The following is an 11,434-nucleotide window of genomic DNA, read 5'->3' as shown; positions in this document are numbered from 1 at the left end:
TTAGGGTCATAGATTTGGAACTGCAAGGGGCTTTGGGAGTCATCTTCTCCAAACCCTTCCTTTTAGAGTTAAGATAAACACCCTGAGAGAGGTGAAATGACTTGGCCAGCCTCACACAAGTAGGAGAGACATGGTACCCAATGAACTGAGGAGGGATCAGACATGTCTTACTTCACCCCAAAGAGCAAAACAATGAGGGGGAGTTGGAGGGAGGCCAATTGGAGCTCAACCAGAGCTACCCAAAAGAAGAATGAGATTCCTCATAAAGTCACGAGTTCCCACGCAATAGACATCTTTAAACAAATCAATTCCTGGGTATGCTGTAGAGGGGATTCTTATTCAGGTATAGATTGGATTAGATGATGACCTTTGAGTCCCCTGCAGCTGGTGGAGCAGCAGATGGAGTCAGGAAGACTTAAATTCAAATCCAGCCTCAGACACTAGCCAGGTGACCCTGGACAACTTAACCTCTGGGCAAGCAGAGAGGAGAAATAACCTACCTGCCTCAGTTTCCTATCTGTAAAATGAGGGGGGAAATAGCATCTATCTCCCAAGGTTGTAAGGATCAAGTGAGATAATGTTTACAAAACTCTTTGTAAACCTTAAAGTACCATTACTGTGATTCTGAGACACATATTCCTGAATATCTAACAGCCAAGATCACTAGGAATGACCGCTCTAGGTAGTGGGCCAGGTTGGCTTAGGAAGACTGTTACAACTCAGACCAAGCTACATAATGGGCACTTGAGGGATATCAAAGTCCCTGGTGCATTTGATTCTGAGATAGAAATGCCCCTAGAAATGTCCCCTGGTAAGCCAGGGGGTAATTTCACTGTCCCAGAGGCCAGAACAGCCCAGCTCAGCCCACCGCTGACCCATCAGGGTTTACCACCTGTATTTGCAAGCGTGGACATAGGTCATTTTGCATAAGTAAGGCTTAGAGAATGGAACTAAGGAAAACTCCCATTTCTAGAATGCTTTAGAGTTCTTACCATTCACAGCAGCCTTGTGAAAGTAGACAGTGAAAGTCCCTTTTACACAGAAGGAAATATAGTCTGAAAGAGGTGAAAAAACTTGCCCCAGTTCAGAGTTAATTAGTAGTGGAGCCACTTGTCTCCAATCCTTATAATAACCCAGGCCTCTTGTCTCCAATCCTTATAATAAACTCCAATTCTCAGTGCTGTTTTTGCTTATTTTGAAGTTGTGGATTTGCTTTTGTTTTGTTTGTTTTGTTTTGTTTTTTACAAGACCTCTGATTTTATTGATGTAGCGAATACCTGGCAAGGAATTTCTTCCACCAATAGAAATAGACATTTCTTATGCAACCAGAGTTTTATAGAGTTACATGGAGCAAGGAGACTAAGTGACTTGCACTTCTCACAACCGCCCTATGAGGGAGGTAACACCAAAATTACTTCAGAGACGAGGACAGTGGCATCCAAAGAAGTGGAGTCACTTGTCAAAGGTCATAGGGCTAATAAGTGAATGAGCCAGGACTTGAACCCAGGCCTTCTGACTCCCAACCCAGACATCTGTCCCTTACTCTAAGGGAAAAAAAATGAGGCTAATCCCTCAGCGGGAAAAGGCACGGGACTAATTATGGTAGACTCCATCTGGGCCCTCCCTAAGGCCCCCAGAGCTCATTAAGGGAAAGAAAGAAACTCATTATTAGATGTTGGATTGGTTTTTCAGTGTCCCCACCAGGGACCCAAAACCCAGAGGCTAAAGCAAGGCTCAGCAACTGCAAGGGTAGCAAGGACTCCTTCCCTCCTAGAACCCATTCCTTCTCAGCTGTGCTGCTAGAAATGACCATCTAGGTTTGGGGAAAAGGCTCAGTTGAACCTCAATTGAAGGCAAAAGCACAGGAATGAAGGACATTCAGGAGATCTGAGAAAGTCTTAATTGAAAATATTTGTAAATAGTTTCCACACTCCTAGAGGCTTTTCCCTTTCTCTTATTTCTGTCTGCTCCTTTTCTGTGTCCTTTGCTGGACCCTCTTTGTCTTCATGACCCCAGATTGTGGGTATTCCTGAAGTCTATCTTTAGCCCTCTACCATTCACTCTCCCTTGATGAGCTTGTCCACTCCCATTGCTTCAATGTGGGTAACTTCCAAATCAGCCCTGACCTGTGACCCAAATCTGGTCCTGAATTTTCCAGTTATTGACACTGTAAGACCTCTCCTTGATACACTGAACCGCAGAATTTCAGAATTTAAATTCTACAAGAAAGGGCTAGACCTGAGCCCAAGTCCTTGCTTATCCAAGTCAGCTTCCCAGGAAATACAGCTCCCTCTCAGAACTAACACAAGGGCACTTTGCCTTTGGCCCCAGAGCTTTCTCCTTTCCTATTTTTTTTTAATCTTCGCTGATCATGGTACCTTGACTCATTTCATGAAGCTTTAATGCAAGGCACTGAGCTTGCTGATGTAGCTCCCTACAATCCAACATCTTACACTCTATCCCTAGTCCATGCCACACAAGGAAAAGTTAAAGGAGCTAGGGGTGTTTATCCTAAAGAGAAGCCTGTTTGGAGTGGGAGATAAGATATATCCTTTCAAACACCTGAAGGGCTTTCATGTGAAAGAGGGCACATAGTAGGTACCTAAAAAATATTTGTTGATTGGTTTATTGATTCTTGACCCCAGTGGAGCAGAACTAGGAACAATGGAAGGGGATGGACTACGAGGATGCATATTTAAGAATAATATGGGGGGGGGGGCGGAATCCTAACAAGATGCCTTGGAAGATAATGAGTTCCCTATCAATAAGTAGATCTTTAAGCACTGGCTAGTTGTATCTGTCAGGTGTTGTAGAGAATATTTCTCTTCAGGTGCAGCTTGGACTAAACAGCCTCTGAGATCTCTCCCAGCTCTGGGATTTTGTGAGTTTTACAGGGAATACTCGCCTGCCTTAGCGTTAAGATAGGTATAGTCTCCGTAACTTCCAAACAGCACCAGTTACTTTGGTGGGTTCAGCAGCAGTGTGCAGACACACATTCAGGAACATGATTAACAACAAATTACTTTGTTACTATTAACAGGTTTAGGGATGAAGAATTCACATGAAGCAAGCAGGGCAAGGGGACCAAGATAATCCCACTGCCTCTAGGTAGGGGCAGAAAGAAAATCACATTGGAAGGTACCTCACAGGGTAGGTATCTCATGCAACCCAAACTTGAGGAAGAATCTTAGGGTTTTTAATTCTGAACTTAACCCATAGACAAACAGAAAATGTTTCTATTATATACAATTTGGTTTTTTAATATATAATAAATTCAATGAATTAATTTCAAAGATGTCTTGCTTATCTCAGTCTCCCTCTGAACTTCCTTGTGTTCTCTGCCTTTCAAAAATGTTTCATTGGTATGCTTTCTTTTTCTTTTTCGGTATCATCACCAGCCCTCAAATCTACTACCCCCTCCATTAGAGAGAGAGGAGAGGAGAGGAGAGGAGAGGAGAGGAGAGGAGAGGAGAGGAGAGGAGAGGAGAGGAGAGGAGAGGAGAGGAGAGGAGAGGAGAGGAGAGGAGAGGAGAGGAGAGGAGAGGAGAGGAGAGGAGAGGAGAGGAGAGGAGAGGAGAGGAGAGGGGAGGGGAGGGGAGGGGAGGGGAGGAGAGGAGAGGAGAGGAGAGGAGAGGAGAGGAGAGGAGAGGAGAGGAGAGGAGAGGAGAGGAGAGGAGAGGAGAGGAGAGGAGAGGAGAGGAGAGGAGAGGAGAGGAGAGGAGAGGAGAGGAGAGGAGAGGAGAGGAGAGGAGAGGGGAGGGGAGGGGAGGGGAGGGGAGGGGAGGGGAGGAGAGGAGAGGGGAGGGGAGGAGAGGAGAGGAGAGGAGAGGGGAGGAGAGGAGAGGAGAGGAGAGGGGAGGGGAGGGGAGGAGAGGGGAGGGGAGGGGAGGGGAGGGGAGGGGAGAGAGACAGAGAGACAGAGAACAAGTGCACATTCCCTTTTGACAAATAAGCAGGGGAAGCTAGGTGGTGCAATGGATAGAGCACTGGCCCTGGAGTCAGGAGGACCTGAGTTCAAATCTGACCTCAGACACTTAACACTTACTAGCTATGTGACCCTGGGCAAGTCACTTAACCCCAATTGCCTCACCAAAAAAAAAAAAAAAAGACAAATAAGCAGAGTCAAGGAATACAAATTGCTTCCTGAATGTTTTTAAAATTGTGTCTCTTTCAGCAGATTTTCTTTCTGTATATATTTGACTTCTAGTCATTCTTCCTAAATTCATTTACTTAAATGTGATTGCTGCTTACTCACCTAATACAAGGGATCTAAGGCAAGCAAGGAAGGAGAAAATTTGTGTGTGTGTGTGTGTTTTTAAAAAAGACCTAGTCTTAATCTGGGACTTAATCCTATAATCCTGTGACCCTATGAAGATTAAATTGTGGAAATAAGCAAGTGAAACCTCAAGTAGATTATAAACTTTCTAAGGACATCCCTAGAAAGCGTGAATAGATAGATTGAGATATGGATATGGATATAGATATAGATATAGATAGGTACACACACATATATATGGATTGTGTATGTGTATGTGTACATGTACATGTACGTGTACATGTATGTGTATACACATGTACATTATCTATACATATAGTTAATGTGGACCACCACTTCATATTTCTCACAGACTTGATTCTCAAAACATCTCCATAAGGATATCCCTCTTTTAGGCTTTAGCAAAATTGAAACGCATAAGGAGCATAGACAATGAAATGTAAAGGAAAGGCCCTTTCGGGAGCAAATGAATCATTCTGTACCTTGAAAGGGACCCTTGATTTGACTAATTCAATTGTATATAAAAAGGTCAGCAGAGACACTGAACTTGCCTTCTGCCTAACTGCTTCAGTACTTTGTCTCCAGCCACTAATTTGCATAAGACTACAGAAATCTAGAAAAAATCGGTACTGAGCAGTCACCATAAATTAAGTGAGGTCCCTGCATGAAGGAACCTATCTCTAAACCAGAAAGAATTGTGGAATAAGAGAGGCTATACCTGTCCTATCCTCTTCCTTGTAGATGACAAACTTCAGAGCCCAGACCCTAAGGGAGCTCAACTGGAAAGGATTCTGACAATCCTAAACTGTCTCCCCCCTTTCTAAAATTGCACAGTAGCCTTGCAAAAGGAGCAGTAACAGCAGCACCAAAAGAGCACCCAATCGAATCTAAGGCTGGAATTGACAGAGATCGTGATAGCAATAATAACATATTTATATTTAGTCATGATTATAGCCTACATTCATATAGTACTATGTACAGCCACCCATGGAAGAGCAAACCCAGAGAGTCCAGCCAATCTACCCATCCAGCACAGATGCCACAACCTGCGAATAACTCTTCCAACAGCAAAGCAACCTACCTGGCCGAAGACATTCACAAAATGTGTCATGACTTGTGAGAAGCCAACCCAGAAGCCAAGTTACTTAACCCATTACACCTGAAAGCAGATCAACCCATCTAGTGGAGATGTTAGACCTATGAGAAGCAAGCCCTGCTGAGCCATCCATCCACGTGCAACGCAGTGTTCTGTGGGGAGCCAGCACTACCTATCAGTAAAACAATTAGGTGTGACTCTGGGCAAATCACTTAACCCCCAATGCCCTGCAATAAATAAATAAATATAAATAAGTTTTTAAAAATTTTAAAAATAAAAAGGAATGAGGAAATAAAACCATCACTTTTTAAGGGGGCAGCTAGGTGGCGCAGTGGATAAAGCACCGGCCCTGGATTCAGGAGGACCTGAGTTCAAATGTGACCTCAGACACTTGACACTTAGTAGCTGTGTGCCTGGGCAAGTCACTTAAAACTCACTGCCTCGCCAAAAAAAAAAAAAAAAATAGTCCATTGCTGATATTGACACCACATCCCTTAGTGAACTTCAAGAAATCTAGAGGGAGAGAACATCAGGTTCTGCTCTTCTGGAATTGAATTGCCTTGGCCAAATGTTTTCCTTACATAAATGTCTCACTACTGTTGTACTTTATTTTCACTCTCCTCCCAAAACCCTTATGTATTTATGGGAAAGTATGCCAAAGGATTTTTAGGGGACCTCTTTGTTATACCACTTGAGTAAACATATATATATATATATATAATTATATAATATATTATAATAATTATTAATAATATAATAATATATTAATAATTAATAATTAAAATAATATAATAATATAATAATAATTAATAATATAATTAATAATTAATAATGTAATTATTAATAATATATATAATTTTATTACTACAATGAGTAGTCACCCATGAAGTCACCCAAAGGAACAGTTGGCCCTTTGTGGACCCAACCAGTTAGCACCTGTGAGTGTTGGAGGAGTGAGCCCAGAGGGGAGATTACATTTGCAATTTGATTCAATTCAACACCTATTAGCTGAATACCTCCTTCGTGCAAAGCACAGCCAAATGCGGAAGCTACAAAGCTTAGTTAGTACGTGGTCCTTGTCCTCATTATGCACATAGTTTGCTCCGTGGCTATTTTGCATATACATGTTACGGTAACACATAATAGGTCTTATGTGTATTACAGAGATGCAAAAGAAAGCACTATCCAAGATATAAAGGAGAAAGGCTGTTATCAGCTTCGGGGATCAGGGAAGGTTTCCTGAAGGGAAAGGCATTTGATTTGGACTTTAAAATGAGTAGGAATTCAACAAATGGAAAGTTGGAGGGGAAAGATCCCAAACACAGGAAACAGCATCAGCAAATTCGAAGAGACATGAGAATGTTTGGAGGGCAGAAAGTAGTCAAGTTTAGCTGGAACCCAGAGTGCATGCTGGGGGAATGGAACACAAGGGAATAATATGACAAGAGGCTAAAATTGGGACATAGAACCAGACTATGCAGCAACTTGAACACCAGGAGAGAAATTCAAAATTTTTTCATAAGCAATAATAGAAAGCAATTGAGGAACCACGAGCAGAGAGAATCACATGACCAAATCAATGTGTAAGGAAGATATTTTGGCAGCAGTGTGAAGAATGGATCTGAAAGGGGCAGAAAGTGGAGGCAGAAATACCTGTTAGGAAGCTACAGAAATCATTTAAGTGGTTGATAATATGGATCTTCATTTTGGATAGTAGCTATGGAAATAGAAAGCTGGGGGGGGGTGCAATTAGATGGGACAGCAGTTGTGGAGGTGGAATTGATAGGACTTGGTGTCAGATTAGTGATGAGAAAGGAGGGAGAAGGAAGAGACAAAGACAAAGCCCATGTTGTGAATTTGGCAAACTACATGTTTGTCTCACTCTGGATGCAAAGTGGTGCTGGCTTTATGCTATGTCCACAGAGTGCACAACACGGGAAATGCTGATAGGACAGAAATATCTGCAAGTTCTGTTAGTTTTTCCCATAGTGGTCTCTTGCACTGCTTCAAGAGGGAGACTACAGGCCTACTTTCCACCCACAGATCTTACATCTCCATACTGCACTCACAGGGTCCCCCACTAGCTCTTGACTCTTTTCCAAGGGAAGTGACCTTGTTTCTCGAAGATAGAACTGATTCTAGGTCACATCCCTATGGAATGCATGAGCTACCAAAATGCTTAACTCAAGGAGAAAGGGAAGCATTTCCTAAAAGTAGATGCTTGTGCCCCAGAAGAGAAGCCACCAGGGGCCCTGGAAAGGGGTCTTTGATAATTAACTGCAGAGGGACAATGCAGAAATTAACTCCATACTTTACTGAGAGAAAAGGGAAAGGGAAAAATCGCTAGAATGTGGTCAAGAGATGGAAATCTGAATTAACTCTGACACCAACCAACTGTATGACCTTGATTAGGTCACCTAATCCCTGTCTCCTTTCTCCTTGTCTGCAGTATGGGGAAATAAACTAAATTACATTTTAAGGATCCCTTCCGGCACTGACAGCCTATAATTCTTTTTTCTTTTCTTTTCTTTTGGGGGTGGTGGGCAATGAGGGTTAAGTGACTTGACCAAGGTCACACAGTTAGTGTGTGTCACGTGTCTGAGACCATATTTGAACTCAGGTCCTCCTTACTCCAGGGCCAGTTGGTGCTTTATCCACTGTGCCACCTAACTGCCCCCAATTTATAATTCTTTAAAATCCTCCCCTTAAATCCTCATCCCTAGAAAACACCACTGAAGATCATAAAATCTTGGGAGATAAACTAAAGATTTTAGGGGTTTGAGTGGTGTTTTCATCACTCCCACTATCTAACAGTAAAGGATACAAAAGACATGAGAATGTTTGGGATTTTGGGAAGTAAAGAGCTAACTCTGCCCCAGGAAGCTCTCAAGAGTGAAATTCTGACAATATAAACAGAAACAACTTTAATGAGGAAGAAGGGGAAGATATCTAAAGAGAGTGATGAAAAAGGCACATGTTGAAACAGAGTGGTGGGCAACTAACAAGTACAGACCATTGCATACATGATAGCTGCATCAATTGGCCTCTCTTTCTTAAAAAGAAGAATTCCTTTAAACAGGAATACTAAGGGACAGCTAGGTGGCACAGTGGATAGAGCACTGGCCTTGGATTCAGGAGGACCTGAGTTCAAATCCAGACTCAGACACTTGACACTTATTAGCTGTGTGACCCTGGGCAAGTCACTTAACCCTCATTGCCCCGCAAAAAAAACCAAAAAAACACAGGAATACTAAGAAATGAATGTATTAAAAAAAACCCAACAACCTCATGCATCCTAAAAACTTTTTAAAAAACTAATGGAGATAAAAAATTTTAAAATAATAATAATAAATTTTTAAATTAAAAAAAAACTAATGGAGAGACCAATGTGACTGTACAATATGGAAGTAAGGACTGAATATATATGTGTGTGTGACACATATATACTTACTTCCATATATATATATATACATACACATATACATGTATACATATACATATATATATATATACTCACAATAGATTTTAGTCTCCTACTTAGTGCATATCAGTCTTTCCATTTCCATGACCACCACCCCGGTTTAAGTCCTTTTAAATCATCCACCTGAACTGTTCTTTGCCCCACTACCCCTTCCCAGCCTTTATCTTTCTCTTCTGGAGTGCCTAGTCTGCATCTCTCTGAGCCGCAAACCCCAGGATGCTAAGACTATCCTCAAAGCCCTACTCCGCTGTTATTAATAAATGTCTCCTTATCCTACTTTTTCCCCATCTTCTTGCACTCATGAAAACCAGATACTGCATGTTCCTTCTTTCATTCCCCACTCTTTGTTCCTCACCGATTTTTCCAGACCTTGCCCCTGCTCCCCCCACCCAGTGTCCTCTCTTTGTTTAAGGCTCATTCCATTCACCTATATGACTCAGACCAGACTCTTCAGAAGACCTTTCTTGCTCTAGTTCCCTTCCCATTGTGTCCCTTCCCAACTTTCCCTGGGTCTTACATGCTCACCTGCTCCAACCACCTTCCCACACTCAAGGCCTTCCCTGGAGCATAGCGCATCCCTAGTCATTGCCCTACTGTCCCTTTGGTACTAGATACTGATCCAGAAAGAAGAGAAAGAAACAAATGTCTTTCTCTTCACTGCCACTTACAGACTTTCCCTCTACTGCCATTATTCTTCAGCTTCTCTTTTGAGGATAGATACTTTCTAGATTAAGGAATATCCGAGTTCAAAGCCAGCCTCAGACCAGCTGTGTGACTCTAGGCAAAAGTCATTTAACCCTTGTTTGCCTCAGTTTCCCATTCTGCAAAATGAGGATAATAATAGCACCTACCTCTCACAATTATTGTGAGGATCAAATGAGATAAAAATTATAAAGCACTCAGCATGATGTCTGACACATAGTATGTACTATGTAAATGTTAGTTATTATTATTACTATTACATAACAATACTAATAATACTTTAAGGTTTACAAAGCACTCTTCACATGTTTTCATTTATTCTTCACAACACCCCTGTGAAACAAGTGGTACACGGACTTTTTAAAAAAATTATCCTCACTTTACAAATGAAGATACTCAGGTGGAGGGAGATCAAATAATTTGCCCATGATTACTAGGTAAATGTCTGATGGGAATTTGAATCCAGGCCTGAATCTACCTCTATTCCTTTCTCAAGGAGTTTACTACCTGGCTCACCAACCTCCTCTCCATCTCAACCACTGCCTTCTTACTCAGGGACTTCAAGAGACAAGTTGATCTCTCAAATACAATGGACTCACTCTGAAATACCAACTTGTCACTTACCAGGGGCCTCTCTAACCCACACTTTCAACCACATCCTCTTCTTTACCCCAGGCTTTGGCATACAGGAAAATTTGGGAAGCCTGGCAGGGAAAGAAAGAGTCCTCTGGATGGGAGACAGGGAGGGTTGTCATTCCCTAGCCCGCTTGTGATTGCCAGGCTGTAACTCTCCCCAGGTCAGATTCCAGGGAAGCAAAGAAGGAACCCTTGACAGGAACATGACAACTCTGACCTGGGCCACCTTTTCTTCTTGGCACTTTTTCCCCCTTTGTTATTTCATTTATCCCCCGAGTTTCAAGTATCCTCTCTATGCAGATTTCTCCCAAATCTGTCTCTAGAGCTCTAATGTCTCCTGAATTCAAGTCCCTTATCACCAATTGTCCACTGGGCACCTCCTTCTGGATGTTTCCATGGCCATCTTAAACTCAATATGTCCAAAGTAGAATTCATTACCTTTTCTCCTAAACCTTCCTCTACCCAATGTTTCGGTTTCCGTTGAAGGATTCATTATCTTTTTATTCACCTAGGTTTGTGATCTCAGTGTCATTCTTTTATTTTCCCTCTCCCTCACCACTCCATGTACAATCAGTTGCCAGGTCTTATTGATTCCAACTTCATAATATCTCTCATCTCCATCTCCTCACTCCATTCCATTCTCTCCACCCTCCTTGGCTCCTCTTGACCTCTGACCTAGACTGTTACAACAACCTCCAAACTGGCCTCCCTGCTTCTAATCTCTCCCCTCTTCAATCCATTTTCCTCACAGTTGCCTAAATATACTTCCTAAGGTACAGGTCTGACTAAGTTGCTCTTCTGCTCAAAAATCTTCAGTGGCTCTCCATTGCCACTATACATGCAATGCCACCAGGCTCATACTCAGAGCCTTTCCAATGTGACAGGATGTCCCAGAGACTGGGCTCCACCAACATAGAGTAGCCTTCAAGAACCCAAGCTAACCCCCATGCCATGACAGGGCATCAGAGAAGGACATTAAAGGAGGAGTTTATGCAGAACCAAGCTTACTTGGCTTCCTCCCAAGCTTCTCCTCCTACAGATTTTATTATTGTTATTGGCTCCACCATTCACCCAATCTTCCATATTCATAACCATGGAGTTCTTGACATATTACCTCTCATTCACCTATAAAAGAAATAGTAGGCTTAGGATCGACTACTGATTGGATGTGAGGATTGAAGGAAAGAAGAGCTTAAAGGTTAACCCTAGATTGTATGAGGGGTGTGTGGCTTAAGGGGTTAGT

The sequence above is a fragment of the Dromiciops gliroides genome, chromosome 1 (assembly GCF_019393635.1).
Source record: "Dromiciops gliroides isolate mDroGli1 chromosome 1, mDroGli1.pri, whole genome shotgun sequence".
In the NCBI taxonomy this organism is placed as follows: Eukaryota; Metazoa; Chordata; class Mammalia; order Microbiotheria; family Microbiotheriidae; genus Dromiciops; species Dromiciops gliroides.
Note: the sequence above shows the minus strand (reverse complement) of the source record.